The 21,027-nt window shown below is 42.7% G+C and overlaps 1 protein-coding gene across 4 annotated transcripts in view; it reads right to left on the reverse strand.

The window, feature by feature from the left end:
* The window catches only part of CTNNA2 (catenin alpha 2), a 536,832-nt gene that overhangs the window by 66,148 nt on the left and 449,657 nt on the right, over positions 1 to 21,027 (reverse strand). The gene's annotated exons all lie outside the window — the stretch shown is intronic.

Genomic DNA, 21,027 nt, shown 5'->3' on the forward strand with positions numbered 1-21,027 from the left:
GTAAAGATATGAATTATTCAGCATGCACGACACTCAAGGAAAATATGTACAAGATGATGTACAGATGGTACATAACGCCGATAAAATTGCATAAAATTTATAGAACAGGTGATAAATTGTGTTGGAAATGTAAGAACAAGGAGGGCGAATTCTTCCACATGTGGTGGACGTGCGAGATTCTCAAGAAATTCTGGGAATCTATTTATAATGAATTAAAAAAAATTCTTAAATATACGTTCGTCAAAAAGCCTGAAGCCTTCCTGCTGGGGATAATTGGCAAGGATATTAAAGAAGAAGATAGGACCTTTCTTCAATATGCAACAGCGGCCACTAGAACCCTCATAGCACAGTACTGGAAAACACCAAAAATCCCAACATTAAAGGAGTGGCAATTTAAATTATTGGACTATTTAGAATTGGCAAAATTGACACAGAAAATAAGAAATCAAAAACGTACAAAATTTAGTAATGAATGGGATAAATTTAGAACATACATGGAAATAGAGACAAGGGGAAAATCAAAATGTTAATCAGAAATATATATGTATCAAAAAAAAAAATCACAGTAGGCATGAGATAACGCTTACTACGTTATAAATTTCATTTTGGAATAGATACAGCAGATAGATAACTAAGATAACATTATCCGAAATCGAGATAAAGGGAAGTCGATCAATGTTGTTGTAAAATTAATGTTAAGTTGTGTTGTTTATGTTGTATGTATTGTATGTTTTTCTCTTTCTTTTTTTTCTTTTTTATGTTTGTTTTATTTATTTTTGTCTTGTGTATGTCTGCGAAATATATTTATGCAAAACTTAATAAAAATATATTAAAAAACAAAAAAACAAAACCAACACGCCTGCTATTCCAGCTATTCCAACCTGGTTAGCCCCCTAAAAACTCTGATAGCCCATTTTTAAAATACAATTGTCAGAGCTGCCTCTAGGTCCCAGCTCACAGAGGACCAACGCTAGCCAGTAATAACGTATAAAAGTCTTTATTGAAGGTTAGTTTCCATTTCCAAACCGCAGCGTGCAACTCTACGTCTTAGAAGCTAGACCGGCGAAGCTCCATCTGAGTCTCCGCCTCCTAGACACCAGTTTAAGACTCTAGCTTTACTCCACCTCTTCCGTTGTTCTTTCCTCCTCTGGGTCCTTCTGCCCCCTGGGGTTTCCTCCTTTCTGGACTCTTCTGACGCTGACCCCCCTGAGTCTTGCCCCTCCTTCCGGCGGGCTTTAGGACCTGGCTCCCTATCCAGGCTGCCTGCTGTGCCGCTCGCCTGTACATTTGAACTTGGTGCGCGCGCCCAGCCGGTAACTTTCCTCTTGACCGTTTCCCCGCTCTCCGATGGAGGCGTGGTCAATCCTGACTCATCTCCTCTCGCTGGTGGTGAGAACACTGGTCCCGATGCCTGGGACTCCTCCCCCCCACTGCACTCTGGTGGGGAAGCTGGTCCTGATTTCCAACTGCTGCTCTGGGAGTCCCCGCTGGCCCCTTCCTTCTGGGGTTTCCCCCTTGGCACCACCCTTGCCCTGGCCATCGGCGCTCCCTTCTGTGAATCTTCCGATTCGCTGGAGAGGCTCATGGAATCCCTCGGACCACTTTCATCTCCTGTGCTTCCCTCGGATTCCTCCCCCTCGCTCTCCATTTCCTCCCTCTCCTGTGCCTCTGCTCCTGAGCCCCTGACAACAATATACTCCCATAGAGACTCCTTACACTGCATTTAAAACCAAAATCACATTTGGATAAAAACTGTTTCTCAGGCGGCTAATCCTAGTCTTTATAACCCTCTACCTTCTTCCAGAAGGCTGAAGCTGAAAGAGATCATTTCCGGGGTGTGCACTATCCTGTACTATATCTCTGCAGCTTTCTTATGGCAGCTGGAAGCATAGATTTAATCCAAAGTGGGAAGAGTGCACCAAATTATTCTCTCTGCAGTCTTTACAACCTTGGAGAGCATTGTTTTTCCCTTGACCGTGCAACTCCCAAACCACACACACAGACCATGTTGATATAGTCCAACCCCCTAAAATGTTGACTGCTTGTGTCTACTCCCCCTTTGCGATTTCCCCTTTCTTCCATCTCTTATACACGGCCTTCTTAAATCTCAGCTCATCTGTAAGCTCCTTATGCATCCACACCTGTTTCCTTAGATGCCTCCCAATTTTCTTGTTGGTTTTAAATTGCTGCACTAAAGCGGTGGAGGAAGAATGGGGAATGCTTGCTGAGTGCAGCATGGGGGAACGGGGCCAGCACTGTGACACAGAGATGGAGGGATGAGAGATGAGGCCAAACTGGTTAATGGGGCAGAAGGGGTGGACAGCAGCTGCCTAGTTTAAATGACATGCTTTTGCTCGACAGCCTAAATCCATAGGGTCTATAAGCTTTATTAACTACAAACCCCAATACAGTATCTGGAATCCCCTTGAAACTGGTGCCAAAGTTTTGTATCATTTTGTAGCAAAACCCCCGCATTCTGTAGCACCCCACAAACAGAGTAATTGAACATTCAACCCGGGGTTCGTAGTTAACACCCAACGTTGTCTGATCTCCTTGGAACTACTGCCAAAGTTTTGCAACCGTTTTTGTAGCAAAACCCCTGCAAATGGAGCGATTTACACTCAAAACGGGGGTCATGGATATGACCCCCAAACCCAACACTGTCTGGTTCCATCCAAGCTGGCACAAAACTGTGGCAAAAGTTTTGCAGCGGAAACCCCACATTTTGCAGTGCTCCACAAACTGGGCAATACACCCTCAAAACCAGGGATCAAAGGGTCACCCCAACACCCAACGTCGTCCAATTCACTTCACACTGGCACAAAACTTTGGCAAGAGATTTGCAGAAAGCACATCAAGGGATACATGTAACCGGAGTTCCAGGTTAATGCGAGAGTTGTGCTGTTTTCAACCATATGGTCCTGAACTCACCCACCCACATTTTTTACACCCCCAAAAGTGGGGGACTGCCTTTCTCAGTGTGGGGTGGGGCCATTCTAGACTTAGCCTACTTTGTTTTTCAATGCATGTATCAGACTGGCGTACAACCACTAAACAGCAAGGCAACTAACTATCTTGTAACTTCACATTCTGGGTTATACCCCCTTCCATTTTTGTTTTATTTTAATATGTATAGTAACCGTGGACCACGTATCATTTCTCTTCCCTCGTGGCCCCATTAACCTTCTGTTCTCCAGATACAGCAACCAGCCACAACAGGCACTTTTGGTCTAACATTAGCTTTGATCCAAGCACTGAAGATTCATTGAAATCAAAGAGCAGAGCAGAAACCGTTTGGGGAGGGGCAAGTTCCACATGTTTTATGGCCCCATGTGCTTTATGGCCTTCTAGTTCGGCCATATGCAGAAGACCAAGGAAATTGCAGCCCAAGGCACAGCAATAAGAGACTAAAGCACTGAATATTTTAAAGGGATTATTTACTTGATGCAGCGTGAGAGCTCTGCCGGCACCCTGGAAATATGCATGGGAAAATGTGCACTTTAAATGCTTCTACGTTCTATGCAGTGCAACAACTTGAAACGATGCAGGGCCTGAAAACCAGCATTTGAAACACCCGCCCGCCCCCTCCAAAAAGGGTTTAATCTGAATATATTCCCCTCCTTCATTTCTTTATTTGAGTATTTACAAATGGCAGTTTCATCAACATGCAACGGTCATGTACAATGAAATCATTAAAGCCATAAAACACAGAACAAATTGTATATTTGATTTTATGATAATATAGAAGGGTGCTTTGCCACTGAGTGTTCTACCAATTCATTTAAAGAAAAGAAAAAAACAAATAGGAAAATGACCGAGACTTGAGTCACTAGTGCCACTACCCTACAAGCCTTAAAAGGTAAAGGTTCCCCTGACCATTAGGTCCAGTCGTGGACGTCTCAGGCGTGCTCATCTCGCTCTATAGGCTGAGGGAGCCAGCGTTTGTCCACAGACACTTCCGGGTCATGTGGCCAGCATGACTAAGCTGCTTCTGGCGAACCAGAGCAGTTAACCTTCTCACCGGAGTGGTACCTATTTCTCTGCTTGCACCTGATGTGCTTTTGAACTGCTAGGTGGGCAGGAGCTGGGACCGAACAACAGGAGCTCACAGGTGATCACAGTGATGTGGCCAATTTATTCTGTTTGGCACCATATATATATATATATATATATATATGCATAAATTGATCTAACTGACATTTAAGTACACAATGTTTAAAAGAGACAATATACATAATTTGGAACTTTTTACACCACAAATTAAAAGTGTCCATGAAAGATATGGGGCTGTAGCCAACTAAATGCAGAGAAGACTCATTGAAACCAAACAACAGTCAGCAACAGTCAGTCCTTGCAATGGGTCCACTCTGAGTAGGACTATTATGGGCTACAACCCCGAGGAAAGTGCTCCATCATATTGCTATTTATATCACACCCCCTCTTAACTACTAGCCAGTGGAATGAGGACCCTAAAAAGAGGCTTGCCTACCACAGTGTTTTTTGGGTGCTGAAAGAAAAACCTCCTTTTTCTGCCAAGATTTTTAACACCTCTTAGAACACTTTAATGATATTTTAATAACATCTAATTTTAGTCTGTTTCACCAGTTGGGTGAGTTTGAGCCTTCACAGTGGAGTTTTTAGAGTTGCATTTGGCTTAAGCTCTACGCAAAGGAGACCCATTGCAATATTCTATGGACTGTAGCAGGCCTTAGTCGGATTCAACCATGGATTTTATATGACTGTGATGATTGAGTTAATCATTCTACTTGTCCTTTCTGCAAAGGCAGGTTAGTTTTATTCTGAACAGTTTGTATTTTGCTGTGTTTTTAAATTGTTTGCTTTTGCTTTTTATGTCATTGTACATCATCCAGAGGCTTGCTTACAGCATGAGGCAATTGATAAATATATTTATTAATGGCAATAATATAGATATGATCAAAAGAAACGCCCAAAGGTAAATGGAAAAACCCAAATCCAAGACAATACAAATCATGTTGAAGGGAAACTAGCACACAAGCAACAACAGATTTCAGAGCTATTTGTATTAATTCAGAATGAATTTTTTTCTGCTCCAACTGGCACTTTCCAAAGAGGAAAAAATTCATCTCTGGCAACACAACACTGCCCACATGGAAATGTAATTATTTGAAACTGAAAATGACCCAACTGGTTATCAAGACCACAGAGTTCTTTTATGGGGGGGGGGGGTTTGCCTTCGTTTCTGAATTATAATGGGGAAAATGAAGAATTAAACACGACATTTTATTTAGCTTGGAGTGTTTGGCAAAGTCTCATTCTATGAGGACGGTAAATTCCATGCCAGAGGATTCTAAATATTTCATGCAAGTTTTATTACATTTAAATCTGATATAAAAGGCTTTGTGTGGCTAATTTCCAACATTTTGAACCTGATTGTTATGGGCATAATTAAAAGAAAGCATGCTTTTAACAGTAGTGCCATAACAGTATTACATGATTTGGCACTGGCAATTAATCTAGTATGTATTCAATATCCACATATATATCACAAATATTCCAAAGGTTGCCAATTGGAAATTGAAATACAAGTCCTTCTGGGATTCAACAAATTTCACTATAAATACAGTCCCATGAGAGTTAGCTATTTCAGCAGTTTTCACATTAGCAATTTGGTAGATATGTCCTGGTTCGATTTGGGCAACAGTGCTTTGCCAGAAATTCCAGTGGTTTCTGTAATCCTCCAACAGGTACGTTGGACCAGATATTATGTTTATGTTTCATTTTTCTGCCTCTCTCGTCAGTTAACTGAGGATCACCTGGAAACATTCACCGTCAATTGATTCAGGATAAAGAAAATAAAACACTTCGGCGCACAAGGCATAATTAACTGCAATTAACTGTGAATTGCAGAATTTACTGCTGTAGGATATGGTGTTGTTCATTATCCTAGATGGCTTTGAAAGAGGATTATAGAAATTAATGGAGGATAGTTAGCAGCCACTAGAGGGGGCATGATGGGGCGGTGGCGCTAATCTGATCTCTGGTGGGTTGTCTCATTGCTGCTTACCGGGAGATGGAGGGGAGGGGGGGACGGGTGTAGGAGCAGTGAGGTTGGGGCTGCTCATCTGTCAATCACCTGACATCAAGTGAGCCAGCCTCAAAGGAAAGGGCTAGGAGAACATTCTTAAATGCACACCGAATCCTTCCTTTGCAATTCAGATTGAATTCAAGCCATGGCTGCAAAGGAACATTTTGTCCTTTGCATTGGGGTTGCGCGTCGAGGTCCCCAAGACACCCCCGCCCCAAAGAAAAACACAATTGACACTTAATTTTTGTTTAAGGTTTTTGGCATAATTTTGGCAACAACTTTATTCAAATCACAGCAATGTGAGTGGTTGCTTAGGCATTGGTAGCACTAACTGCCCCCGCACGGGGACAGCTCTGACATTCGCACCCCCTGCGAAGTCAGCAAGGGTAAGTCACCTGGGGAGAGAGACGGGACTGGGAACCATGCCTCACCTCTCCCCAGAATACTCCCAGGGGCTTGTGTGGCCCTAGCCCCTTGCCAGGGGGTTTCGGACAAAAGCATGGGGAGCCCCTGGGTTCCTTTAACAGAAAACTCTTGAAGCAGCAGCAGGAGGAGGATTTTGGAGGGGCAGGCACAGCCAAATCCATACCCCTCCACCACCACCAGCATTTTGGAGGGGCAGGCACAGCCGAATCCATACCCCTCCACCAACCAATTCCAAGACCAATGCCTAACCGCAAACCTTACAAGTTGTGACGATTTGCTACGCAGTAGGCAAAAACCAAGTGGCACACACTAATCAGCCAAATGGACAAAATTCCTAGCAGGCCCCTGCCCCAAAGCAGACGACCCCATGACAGGCATAGCAAGGTCAAGCAAACAGCCTAAAATTAGGGAAGGGAGGGCGGGTGATCCAAAGTAAACAGCGAAAAGAGGAAGTTCCTCACTGCGAGCATTGTATTTAACAAATAGGGCTGTCAATCAACAAATGGCAACATCTAGATTTCCCCAGTAACAGCCCGCCCCTGCTTAAAGGATGGCCAAACCATTTGCCTAGTAACAGTGAGGTGTCTTGTCAGCCCCGCCTGCAACCTGTGCTCTCCATGAGGGAGAACACACTTTGCAAAGGGAAAATATCCCTTACTTGAATTCAAGTCGGGGATGCAAAGGAAGAATCAAGTGTGCACTTTTGACTAGTTTGACAATATGCAGGGTTTAGATTAAGAATGCCTAGAACTGGGATGGATCATAGAATCATAGAATCATAGAACTGTAGAGTTGGAAGGGACCCTGAGGATCATCTAGTCCAACCGCCTGCAATGCAGGAATATGCAGCTGGTCCATACAGGGATCGAACCTGCAACCTTGGTGTTATCAGCACCATGGTCTAACCGACTGAGCTATCCAGGCTCAACCTAGTGCTCTCCAGATTTCGTTGGACTGTATACAAGTCCTGTCATCCTTGAGCACTGGTCCAGCTGGCTGGGACTGATGGACACTGGAATCCATCATCATCTGGGCGGGGGCACAGATTAGCCTAGAAACATAGAATTATACTCTAAACCAGGTATATTTTGAATCATCTGCTTGAACTCCTGTGGAAATGCCTTAGTAGGAGACTGGCAAACTAGCAATTGATATACTTCTGTGTGGCATCCAAGAGCTTTACATTCCTAGCTTGGCCTTCAAAATGGAGTCTCACCGATCTGCAAGGCAAATTGTTTCTCTGTGTTTGCATGCTTCTGTAAAAAGATTTTGTTTGTGTGTGTAGTATATAAATTGCACAGACACTTAAAAGGCAGTGATTGAGAGATGTGTTGTGAATGTCATCAACTTTCAGTGCACTTTTCAAACTTAGCGCTGAAGCATCTGGAGACAAATTCCTTGTTTGCTCCTTGTTTTGAAGAGTCAGTTTAGACCTTCAGAGTTTTCAGGGAGAATCTGAACAATAACAAAGGCATATGCAAATGTTCACACATGTTGTGCCCCTGTGTCCCTCTCCCGGGTTTTCTTCTTATTCGCCTTTTCCCAGAATAAATAGCCTCAGTTTGTTGCACCTCTCCTTGTTTAGAATCTCTTCCCCATCCACTCCATTTATAATCCTTACTCCTCCACTCTCCGGCTCATGGGAATATCACCAGAAATCTTACATACAAGCCTACAAGTTCATATTTCCTCCAAGGATATGTGCCTGCAGGATTATTTCAAAAAGCAATCTTTGCAAATATCAAATCTCACTTCAAAATAAGTCCTGAAAGCATCCTAAAGTCAAACCATGCTGGAAACTCCTGCTAAGCCTCACACTGCAAGGTCCAGGTTCAAATCCTTGATCCACAATGAAGCTCATAAGGGATCTCAGAGCAAATTTTTGTTCCCAGCTTATATTTTATTAGCTATGGAATTATCAACCATATCAGGGCTGAGCTGAAACAGGGAAGAGGGTGCACTTCACAAAAAACAATTATGCCATGTAAAAGATGCTCCCCATTTTGATAATAATTTGCATGAGTTTTCAAAACGGTGTAAAAATGTAGCACCAGGGATAGGGAAACCAAGCCAGATGAGTGGGGTAATAATAATAATAATAATAATAATAATAATAATAATAATAATTTTGAGGTTCCACAAAGGCCACATTTCATTCTGGATAACCCTCCATGGTCAGTAGGGCCAGAGACAGATGGGGGCAGAGCAACAAACCTGAATGTTATTTTTGTTGCCAGTTGCAAACACGTGCATATGTTTTCCTCCATTATGGCCAATGAGAAGCATTATCAAAGTTCAAGTACACATTCCAGCCAGGCACAAGCACTCAAAGAGGATGCAAAGCAGAGCCAGAAATGGGTGTGGCCTGGGAAGATGTGTAGCTAGGGAGGAGGTATGGTATGGGGAGAGTGCCAAGGCTGAATGGAGAAGCCTGAAGGCCACATTTGACCCAGAAGTCTGACATTCCCCATCCCTGAGTTATACTGTACAGAGGTACCTTGGTTCTCAAACTTAATCCATTCCGGAAGTCCATTCCAAAACCAAAGCGTTCCAAAACCAAGGCGCAGTTTCCCACAGAAAGTAATGCAAAATGGATTTTTTTTAAAAAACCCTAAAACAGCAATTTAACATGAATTTTACTATCTAACAAGACCACTGATCCATAAAATGAAAGCTATAAAGAGTGTACTGCAGTCACACAATCAATCAATCAATCAATCAATCAGTAGCTGATCTGGGTTCTTCCACACAGTCACAAAAACAAAAAACGAGAGTCGCAAAGACAAAAATACAAAATAAATAGCAAAAACAGACAGACCTCAGTGTAACACTCAAAATGGAAGTGTGGCACTCAAATCGGAAGCATAACACTCAAAACGGAGCACGTTCAGCTTCCGAAAAGAGTTCGCAAACCTGGAACACTTACATCTGGGTTTGCAGTGTTTGGGTCCCAAATTGTTTGAGAACCAAGGTAGCACTGTATAGGGACAAGGGCAGAAACGGAGTGATTTGTCAACAGAAACACCTTGTAAGACAGTCCCCTCCTCCAGATCTGATGTGGTTCATGTATTGTGCCAGTATCCATGCTTCTTCCTTGACTCACTGGCTGACAGAGCAAGCACTTTGGCCACAGACCAAGTTTTCGTCTTGCACTAGATACAGCTTGTCAGACCTGACGGCTCTTACACTGGAGCATAAGCCTTAAAAGCGAGTCTTTTTCCTGCTCGCACTTTGTCACTGGCTCTTCACTCTTAATCTTGACTCTGCAAAATGTACATCTGGCCTGATCCTGCAGGAATGAGCCTGAGAGATCTAACTTTCCTGTGCCCTTTTCCTCTCCCTCATTATATCTCCCCCTCCCCCGTCTCTGTTTTATGTGCTTTATTTTGAGCTGAACAACTATTCATTCTTTAACTATATTATTTATACATATTCTTATAAATAAAATAATGCACCAAAGCTTTTAGCATGGTGGCACCAGTAATATGGAACACTGTTCCTACTGAAATCAGACAGGAACCTACAAATTCTGATATGCCGCCTGCTGAAAACATCTTTGGTTTTTTAGAGAATTAATTTGATTTGATGTGGGTCATTTGTATTTTATGATTTTATGGTGTTTTAATGATTTTATTATACAACAGATATAGATAGATAGATAGATGATAGATAGATAGATAGATAGATAGATAGATAGATAGATAGATAGATAGATGATAGATAGATAGATAGATGATAGATAGATAGATAGATGATACGAACTGGTGCTTTCTAAATACTCTGATAGATAAATCACTATAAATAAATAAATATTGTAATTTGAGTTGTAAATGCATGCAGCGTTTCCTTACGTAGTGATAAGCCAGCTGCAGCATAACAGCAATCTTAAAATCCTATTATATAGTCCAAAAAATGCAGATAAACTTGAATGGCTAATCAAAAATAAGCAGTGGATAAGGCCTGCCACAGTAAAAGGGTCTTCAAAAGATGCCTAAAAGTCAAAAGTGAGAATGTCTACTGAATTTCTGCTGGAAGAGGGTTCCACAGAATGGGGCCAGAGACAAAAAATGCTCAACTTATAACTGAATGGATTTGGACCTCGGAAACATGAGACAACTCATGATGCTTAATCTGGGATACAAGGAGTCAGGCTGCCCCTAAGGTATGCTGCATGGGCGGCCAGTGAAGACAATGTTGTCATATGCTGTTTTCTGTCTGCTCCCATCAGCAGTCTAGCCCCTGCATCCTGAAACAGCTGGCACTTTAGGACCAGGCTCAAAGGCAGGACCAAATAAAGTGTATTGCAGCAACTGGTCTCAATGTTAGCGCTGCATGGTCTACATTGGCCAACTGCCTCGAGAATGCTGATAGCCAAATGGTGGAAGGGAGATAAAATACCAACTAAAATGGAATGGCAAGGTGAAATTATTTGACCATGTACAATTGACAGGAAAAATTAGGGACCAGACAAACCAAAAGTTTAACAAAGAATGGGATATATACATATTATATTTAAAAGAACACTGTTCCCATACAAAATCTTTGACACACTTTGATTAACTTCTGCAATGCCATATGCTACAAAGATTATAGATAATGATGAGTTAAATGTCATACAATATGCAGTTAACAAAGAAACGAAGGACCCATGCTGAGGAAAGCTTTCTGGGAAATGATATATAATGAGCTAAAGAAAATGTTTTAAAACACTTTTGTTAAAAAACCAGAAGCTTTTTTTATTGGGGATAGTGGGTAGAGAGATACCGAGACAAGATAAAAAATTGTTCTTATATGCAACAACAGCAGCAAGAATTTTGTTAGCCCAAAGATTGAAACAACAGGGGTTCCCAACAGAAGAAGAGTGGCAGATGAAGCTGTTGGACTTTGCAGAACTGGCGAAACTGACGGGAAAAATCCAGAACCAGCGAGACCAAGCATTCCAAAAGGACTGGAACAAATTTATATTATATTTGAAAGACAACTGTAAGCAATTAACTTCATTAGCAGGGTTATCTGAAGATTTGTAAGGTGAAATTGCTACCTATTCGGGTTGCGTAATGTAATATTTTAGGTAATGATATAACAAGGAAAGGAAACGAAGCAAAATGTAAAGATGCAAAGTTTAATTTTGTAAACCATTAGATGGGAGGGAGGGAAGCCGTTAGGCTCAGTTGAGCCAAAGAGATAAAATAAGAGGATATGGTGTTACGTAATGCGAATATATGTAAAACCAATAAAAAATTAATAATAATAATACATTGGCCAACTGGTGATTATCTGGATATGGCTGAAGCTGGCATATGAGACAAAGCAGATACAAAGCACTGCTATTAAAACAGGGTAGGCTAGTAACTGCTCTTTGACCTTGTATTGCAGCCATTCTAAAAGCCATTTCTGTTAATTGTATCCCAGGATGTATTGTCTTTTGATGAATTCGTCTTCTTTGCTCTGTGCCTGTTAATTAATTGCAGCACACAATGCTAGCCGTATTACCAATCTCTAGGCTCTTGCAGGATAAATCCTCTCCTGCTTGATTTATATTTGGTTCCCTATCTCTTTAACCAGGACTTAATCCATCAAAGGTGTTTTTGTATTTATATATTTTACCTTTCATCAGAGGTTTTCCAAAAATAAACTCGTGACAGACTATGTGGAAAATCTTTTGAAACATATTCAATTATGCCCACACATTCCTACTTTGTATGGCACTGTACTGTTATTTTTTTCTTCTTCCTTTGCAAAGCACACTTTCATTACAACAATTCTGGCTGTTAAGAGAAGCATGATTTAACCTTTCAGAATGCATGCTGATTTATCCCTCTCTTAAGATAATCAACGCCATTTTGAATGGGGATTTTGCCATTGTCATTCCACCTTGCACAGAATTAAGTCTCTCAGCTACGTGTGTCTTTGGATTGCACTAGGGGCCTACTGAATAACTACATTCACTAACACAATGGTCTTCCACAATGAGGCATTAAATGACGTAGGAAGTTGCTAGGCTGGGTGATTTTTTAGGTTGGAATTCATCAAATTAATAAATCACATATGAAAAAAAAAAAAAGATAAGCAGAGCCAGCCTTAACACTAGGCCAACTGAGGCATTTGCCTCTGGCAGTGGCATCCTGCTGGGATCCTAAGGTGGCAGATCCCACTAATTTGCCTGTCTACTGCCACTGCCAATACTGGAGAAGCGAGGAGAAGCGGGAACACAAGTGTTACAGAGATCTCTCACAAGAGCTTGCAGAGCCCTGTGTGATCTCCCTGCTGCAGCTTCTCTTCATTTCCCTCAACCGTTCCTCATCAGGCTTGGTTTCCAGACCCTTGATCATCTTGGTTGCCCTCCTCTGCACACATTCCAGCTTGTCAACATCCTTCTTAAATTGTGGGGCCCAAAATGGACACGGTATTCCAGGTGTGGTCTGACCAAGGCAGAATAGAATGGGACTATTACTTTCCTTGACCTGGACACTAGACTTCTGTTGATGAAGACTAAAACAGCACTAGCTTTTTTTTTTTTTTTGCAGCTGCATCTCAAAAAATGTTCCACTTGCTTGTCAGCGTATGTTCGATGTGTTGCAAAACTGATGCGGTGGGCACTGACGATTTGCACAGATGATTTTTTGACAACCTTTCCATCCCTTTTGATTGTGTCACATCCGATCAGTTGAGATCTTGGAGCCCAGCTATCCATTAGCCTGATCATATTTGTAGCCTGACTCAACTGGATCAGAATCCTTAAGACTCCATCCCACAGGCAGCCCCAACAAGAAAGGAAAGTTTAAGGGGTTTGAATCATTCCTTGCACTTTCCCTCTCAGGTGAGTTATACAGGAAGTTGAAGATGTTGCCTGGTTCACCCCAACCTTCATTGCTATCTCTTATGAGGCTAATTTCCCCAGTTTTCCCTTCCTCTTCTGCTACAGCAGTAGCATAAAGACATTGGGCCTTAGTTTCACGAGCCTCTCTGAATGTTGGCTAGAGAAGCACATTTAGGATTTGTAAAGTCCAAGATATATCAACTCTGTTTTACAGCTATAGAAATTATAACAGTGATGCTACACGTTGCTGTATGTTAAATAGAAGTGGCTGACTTTTGGGGAAGGGGGAACACAGTAGCAAATTAGCTGCTTTATTGCCCAGCAGACCATGACAAAAATTGACAGGCGGAACCATTCACTATTAATATGAGTGGCATACATCTGAATAAATGGAAATTTAAGAGCACAAAGCCAGGTCCACCTAACATGTAGCCTGCAATTCTAATCATTTAAGCTGGGGTTGAAAGAAAACTGGCATTGTGTATAATTATAGGAGGGGAAATTCAAGAGATGTCAGAATATCTTAAGAGTTCTATTCTGTCTCATTAAGAGGATGCAATTTAGTCTCACTGAAATGCACAAATATTTGAGTTTATGCATCTTTGCGGTTTTATGGCTGGCATAAAGCGGTAATCAAGTGCCGTGCATTATTTTTTTAAAGGGGGACTGTAATGAGACAAGAGCACTTTAAGGAAGTTTTATCTGCAGCGTGTGAACAGTCACTAATGTTGATGCCAGAGACACTGGGGAACAGGGATGGATCAGCTGAGGCTATAGACAGTCCAAGAACACATGCAGTGGCTTCCATTATGTTATTGGGCAGGGATCGGAGAGGGAGAAATCCCAAATATTCCACTAAACACAGAAAGGATATAAACAAATTATGGGGAGGGAGGGAACCCACAAATTTTGAAGATGAAAAGAAAAGGCACTTTTCAAGAGGCATGTTTTAACTGTCTTGATTCTATTTACCTCTGCTTTCTTCCTCCGACTACACATCTCCCCAATCTAGTGATGTTTTCCTAATCTTAAAAACAAAAAAGCCTCCTAAATAGTATTCAGTTACACATTTGCATCCTTTTCATCTTACAGTTCCATTCCTATGCAACCCCCTTTCTGCCTAGCAGTCACACAACTTTCTCTTTCTTCATCAGAGGGGGTGAGGTCTTGAGGGGAGGAGCTATAGCATGGCCCTCCCCTGCCCCATAAAGGGAACCCCAGAGGTGCTTCAGACATTTCAAGCAAGCAGAGAGGCGAGAAGAGAGACACCCTTTTGGCTCCCCCCTCCCTTATTATTCAGAAGGAAGTATTATGCTTTATATAACCGTATTGCTTGTTTGCATTGAGTTGATCTCATGTTATGCAGTTATGTTACTTTAACTGCCCTGTGGCCTTTTGACAATTGGTGATAGATAAATTTTAATCTTTTTTGAGATTTTGGCTGATACAGTCAGGAATGGCTTTCCTGGTAAGCAGCAGCTACAGCAATAGCCTCTCAGCTGCAAAGTCATTGTCATTTACAAGAAGAACAAGGCAGCGGGGAGGCTGGAGGGGGTGGAGATGCACTAGCAGAGTCAATCCATTGCTACTACTAGTGTTCTTGTGAAGCCCCAACTTTGCTCCTCCTGGTAACTGACATCACCACTGCTGCCAGGAGCATATTCCTGTGGCCCTACCCTGCTGGTGCAATCTTGAGCATAAGTCAATCATGCTTCCCGTTTCTCCACTTGTCTGGAACGTCTTGAGTAACCCTGGCTTTTCCTTGATATGTCTCTCTTGACTAGGGAAATCAATCTTTGCGAATTCAGATAAGAACTCTCCTGGTGCTATTTCAATCCAGTTTAAGATCCTTAGATGCCCTGGTTGATTATTTTTGTTAGGAAAGGGATGGAGGGACTGCAGCTCCATTGAGTCTCCTTGACATCTCTGTGGCATTCAGCATCACTGACCGTGGCACTGAGTGGCACTGAGGGTAAGAATGAGAGTCATTGCCATGCCCTGGTTCTGCTTCTTCCTCCGAGGTTGTTTCCAGAAGGTAGCAATGGGGGACTTCTGCTCAAAACTATGGGAACTGATGTGTGGTGTGCTGCAGGATCATTCTTGTTCCCTATGCTCTTCAACAACTATATGAAATTGTGAGAAGAGGTCATCAGGGTTTGGCGCGAGGGTCTGCATGCTGATGACACCTACTGTATTTTTCGTCCCATAGGATGCACCAGCCCATAGGACGCATCTAGGTTTTTTTGGGGGGGGGGATAAAGGATTTCCCCCCTTTATTCCCCCCCAAAAAAAAACAGGTCGGGGAATCCAAACCAGTTCGGGAAACAGCAGGATGGTGGCGCTCTGCCTCCCCGCTGTCCCCCGAGCTTGTGGCCAAGCTTCAGCGAAAGCCTGCATTGGCCCCATAGGACGCACACAGATTTCCCCTTCATTTTTGGAGGGGGAAAAGTGTGTCCTATAGGGCGAAAAATATGGTAGGTCTGCCTCTCTGTTCCATTTGAATCAGGAGAGGCAGTTCAGGAGTTGTTTTTGTATATGTTGGAAGCCCCCCAGAGGGGCTGAGGCAACCCAGTCAGATGGGCGGGTACAAATAATAAAATAACGGTGGTGAGTAAGCCAGACTCAGGCTACTGGAAATTCTGACAATACCAGGATGGCAGGGATCACAGAACTGTTTGGCTTCTTGCCCATTCTGTTATCTTCAGTGATCTCATCTCTCCTTTAGCTGCTAAGTGTCCCTAGGTGGGGTGGGGTGGAGGGGAGGAGCAGGGAAAATTAGTTGCTAAAGGAGACCTGGGATAAGCCGAGATAAACACTGGGCAGGGAAAGGGGACCATTGGCCCCAGTTTACTGGCTGTCAATCTCCTCTTGTGAAATGACAGCCTGTTTACTTGGGGCGGCTTTTGATGTGATCAATGTACCGGTAACATGTAACCCAGCTCTCATTTCAGGGTTTTAGTTAAATCTGGAGTTCTTTGAACTCAGGCTATCCTGCCCTGCGGTAGGAATTTATTTTCCTCCATATATATCCTTAGCATGGATGCCTCCACAAATGAGAAGGAGAAAAAAATACACCCTAGCCTAACCCCAGAAAAACAGCTGGGGAAAAATAGCACTTTGCAAGGCTGTGCGGATTTTTCCAGCTCAGCACCCAGATGCTTTCCTTGAAGAGATCTGCGAAAGTGTAAATAATAATTATGAGAGAGGGCTGTGCCCAGTTTCCCCTTTTCTATTATCATTCAAATTTGTTCCCCTCTAGATCTTGCAAAGCTCCTCATTTGAAAATGAATAAATGTTCAATTAAAGAAAAAGTGGGGAAGCAAATGGAGTACAAAATGGTCTCACCCACATGCGGGTCAAATACAATAGGATGTTTAAGCATCTAGAGCCGAATCTGGCCTTGTGCAACAGCAACAACTTATTTATCTGCATTCTCCCAGCATCAAGAGTCATTAGTTTACCATGAATATATATATGTGGCAAAGTGAATATTAGCGATAAGAATGCACAAATTACGGAAATGTGATTTGATTTATGGTAAATTACCTTCATAGAAAGCTAGAGTTATATCAGAGTTATTTAACTACAGACATGTCTTACTACGTGACCGGGAAGTTGACAGGGATAGCTTGCTTGCCGAGGAGCAAATGGGGTGGAGAAGACAGCTGGCCCTACCATTAGGCAGAGTAATATACCTTCCTGGTTTTCCAGCCCCTTGCAGCCAGCCTTCCAATCAGCCATGGTGGATGACCGTCTTACCTCTCAGGGTCCTTCAGTGGTGTGGTCTCAAGGATGTGGTATGGAGACAGATGTACCAACCTTGCTGAAACTAAGGAGCTCTGGGATCCGGTCAATGCCTGGATGGGGCACTGCCTGGGAACCCCATGCACTCTGCTGTGAAGGCTCTTGCTGGCTACTAGCCACTATGGCTAAGCACTGCCTCCATGGTTGGAGGCAGCAATGCTTCTGAATACCAGTTGCTGGAAACTACAGGAGGGGAGAGTACTCTTGTGCTCGAATCTTGCCCACAGGTTCTCCTCAGGGACCTGGTTGGCCACTGTGAGAAAAGGATGTGGGACATGATGGGTCATTGGTCTGAATTAGCAGGCTTTTCCTATGTTCTTAGGAGTCCCATAATGGAAGACTGTAGCAAATGAATAGTCAATTGCTCATAATGCTCAGTAATGGAGTACAGAGACCAAGGAGGGGAGGCTGACAAATAAAGGAAAGGAAACACACAGAGTGAATAAGGAGTGGGTACTTGTGAGGCAGTGGTGCAGTGAGAGAGACCTGGGATCATCCTCACGGACAGCGGATGAGGAAGTGAATTTGCTTCCAGACTGTACCATTTCAGGTTGCAAGTGGGGATTCACACAGTTGAGTGCTCCTCCACAGGAAGACAATTAACAATGAAATCCAGCATAGGAGTTCCCACCTAACAGAGTGCACCTATAACCATTTTTGCCTCCTAATATGCTGTTCATGAGAGCTAGGCCAGAGAAGAAAGTAATTATGGAACAAATAGAGAGGTTACAAATTGCGAAAGGCTCAGACACAGCTGTAGTGTTGCAAAGAGAGAAAGGAGAGCAGGGGATAATAATAATAATAATAATAATAATAATAATAATAATAATAATAATAATAATTTTATTATTTATACCCTAGATGGGTTTCCCCAGCCACTCTGAGCAGCTCCCAACAAAATATAAAAACATCATCGAAAGTCAAATGTTTAAAACTTCTCAATACAGGAGGTGTTGGAATAGATATAGGTATGGATTTAGATGATACAGATATAGATGATATATAGATACAAATATAAATATATACTTAGACTCACTTCAACTGATTTAGTATGGAGCATAAGAATCTGCCTTCCAGTGGGTCAACCCATTGCTCCATCAATCTCAGTATTGGCTACACTGACTGACAGCAGGTGTCCAGCATTGTAGAATGGCCTGTCCTACATGGAGATGCAAGGGATTGACTCTGGGACCTTCTACATTCACTGTGCTACTTGCTCCCCTCTGTACTGGGAATGAGATAATTCCCCTCTTTATGGTTCCTCTGCTTTGCATTCCCCTGCTCCCAAATTCCAGTTTAAACAGGAGAACTGCTAAAATCATTCCCAGAATCTAGAGTATGCAGATTTGGCCAAAATTCTAGGAAGCTTCCACTCCTTTGGCCTCTTCCCTCGTCCCACCTACACTACAAAACAACGAGAACATCACTGATTACAACCATGTATGTGGCTCTATCAGGATTCTTTCTGTGCACACTCGCTTCCGCACGCAGGGAAAATTATCATGCCAAAGGGATCTTGATGCAATTGTATGAAAAGAACTTCTCAAACTATACTGGAAAGAGCCCTCTTGTGTCATCTTGCAAATGAACAATGTAATACAGCGTGCACTTTTTGGGGGAAAAACCAGGCATCTGCAATTAGGCACTCTATGTCAGCACAGCACAGCAATTAGATCTTTTAAACTTTTTCCTTTTTCTTTTTGCATAAAAACCCTGAAAGGGGGGCTTGGCCAAATACACATTTACTACAGGGCTGTTAGTACTTTATTATAATTCACGCTTTATTAAAGAGCACATTAAATATGCCATGGAACCATTTAATGTGTCTGCTGCAGATTTGGTTTATTGTGTTTTTATCATTGTGAATTAGTTTTATGAAAAGCAAATAGGCAAAATTTTGCATAATGCTGGACCTGAAATTTTAGCAATTATAGATGTCTTTTTTTTTTACTGAACACTGAGCATGCCAGAATACAAAATGATTTTTTATTTTTTTAAGCAAACACTCACCTTTTATTAATGAAGGGTCTAATGGAAATGGAGAGAATACTTAGCTGGTGATCCCCAAATGGATTTGCATTGGCAAATTTTAGACCCACACCTGCTGCACATTTCATCAGTTTGTGTGGTTCTTTTAAATAAATAAATAAATAAATTTAAACCAGTCCACACCTCTAGGTGGTTTCATTGTCTGGGCTAACTGGCTATTAACAGGCAATTAAAAGGCCCTAATCCACAGCTTTATGAACATCCTGGTGCATATGCACCCTGCAATGGAAAAGGAGATTCCATGCTCACACCTCTGTGGGCTTATGGGACTGCCTCCTTCCCCTGACATGAATGAGAGAGATATTGATACAGCTGGACAATATGAAGCCCTCCTGATGCTATTGGACTACAACTCCCATCAATACCAGCCAGCATGGTCAATGTTCAGGGGCAGGGCCAGATTTAGTTTTGATGAGGCCCTAAGCTACTGAAGGTAATGGGGCCCTTTATATGTCCAACTGTTCTTTGTCAACAACAAATTGTCACTTTTTTGTGTTGAATATATGCTATATGGTAATTTAAGGACCTAATAAGTATCTAAAGCCATTTGCACATAACAAAATATGTATTTTATCAAAGTAATTGTTACAACTAGTCCATACAGAATGTAGGCACCCTATATATAGAAATGAGCAAACCTGTGATATTTTAGGGAGCAGACTAGCAGGCTTACTTACATCATAGAAGCCTACACAACACAAAACGCTGTTGCTGTATGTAGGTTTTATTTTATTTGTTTTTTATCTTATATTTTGGAAATGTACACCTAGTTTTTTTCCCCCTTTAATTTTTTGGGGGAGAGAGTGGGGCCCTAAGATATAGCTTGTTTAGCTTATACATAAATCTGGCACTGGTCAGGAGTGCTGGGAGTTGTAGTCCACAACCCCGGAAAGGGACTCTGTTGGATAGTTCTCTACTCCCCATAGCTGCACCAGCCAATTAAAGAGGTGCAGTCAGGATATCTTACAGCAGTGGTTTTCAACTATATTTATAAAACACACAGCTTTCCTCAGAGAACCAGGGGAGCCAGAGTTTGTTAAGGGTACTTGGTACTGTTGCTCTGTGGGAGATAAACTACAGTTTCCTGGGTATTTTTTTTTGGGGGGGGGGACATACAGTGGCGGAGAGCAGGCGGGGGCATGGCTGGCGTGCATCCCAGGGGTGTGGTGCGCCGCTCCACAAGGGCGTGACACACGTCCTGGGGGTGTGCCGTGCCACCCGCAGGAGTGTGGCACACATCCTGGGGGCATGGCACGCCGCCTGCGGGGGCGTGGCGCCCAGCATGGGGGGCAGCCGCGATGGCACCCCACCAGGATCGTAGTGCCGGGGGTGGTGCGCTCCCCCACCCCCTCTTCCTCCACCAGTAGGGACATATGCTCTAAATGTATGAGGTGCATGAAACTCTAGTTTCCTGAGAGCAGCAACTCACAACTCAACTAAGAATCCACTAAATATTGACTTCACACGTGCTGCTCTGAAAGAAACATGAATTGTACAGGAAGTGGGTGCTTTCAGGCTGTGTTCAAGGAAGAAAGGTATGGCTTCATCAATAAGGGTGGTATTAACCTTTCCCAAACCATTTCCATAACAAGATACCAAACCCATGGAGAACATAGCACACAGGATCAGTACCAGACTTCTGGGGGCTTATTGATGCTGCTGGGGCCCACAATACACAATCCTACCCCACACAATTCTTTTTTTCTGCTGCTGCCGCCACAGCAATGACAGCAATACCACTCACTGTCCTCCCTACAGGGTCCCCAGAGAAACATCTTTGAGGTGAGGAGGCAGGGGGGTGAAGCTTTTTAATATGATTTAAGATGGAGTTCCATCAACGGTGACTGTTCACCAGCTTAAT

Source organism: Podarcis erhardii (genome assembly GCF_964252035.2).
Source record: "Podarcis erhardii genome assembly, chromosome: 9".
NCBI classification, from domain to species: Eukaryota; Metazoa; Chordata; class Lepidosauria; order Squamata; family Lacertidae; genus Podarcis; species Podarcis erhardii.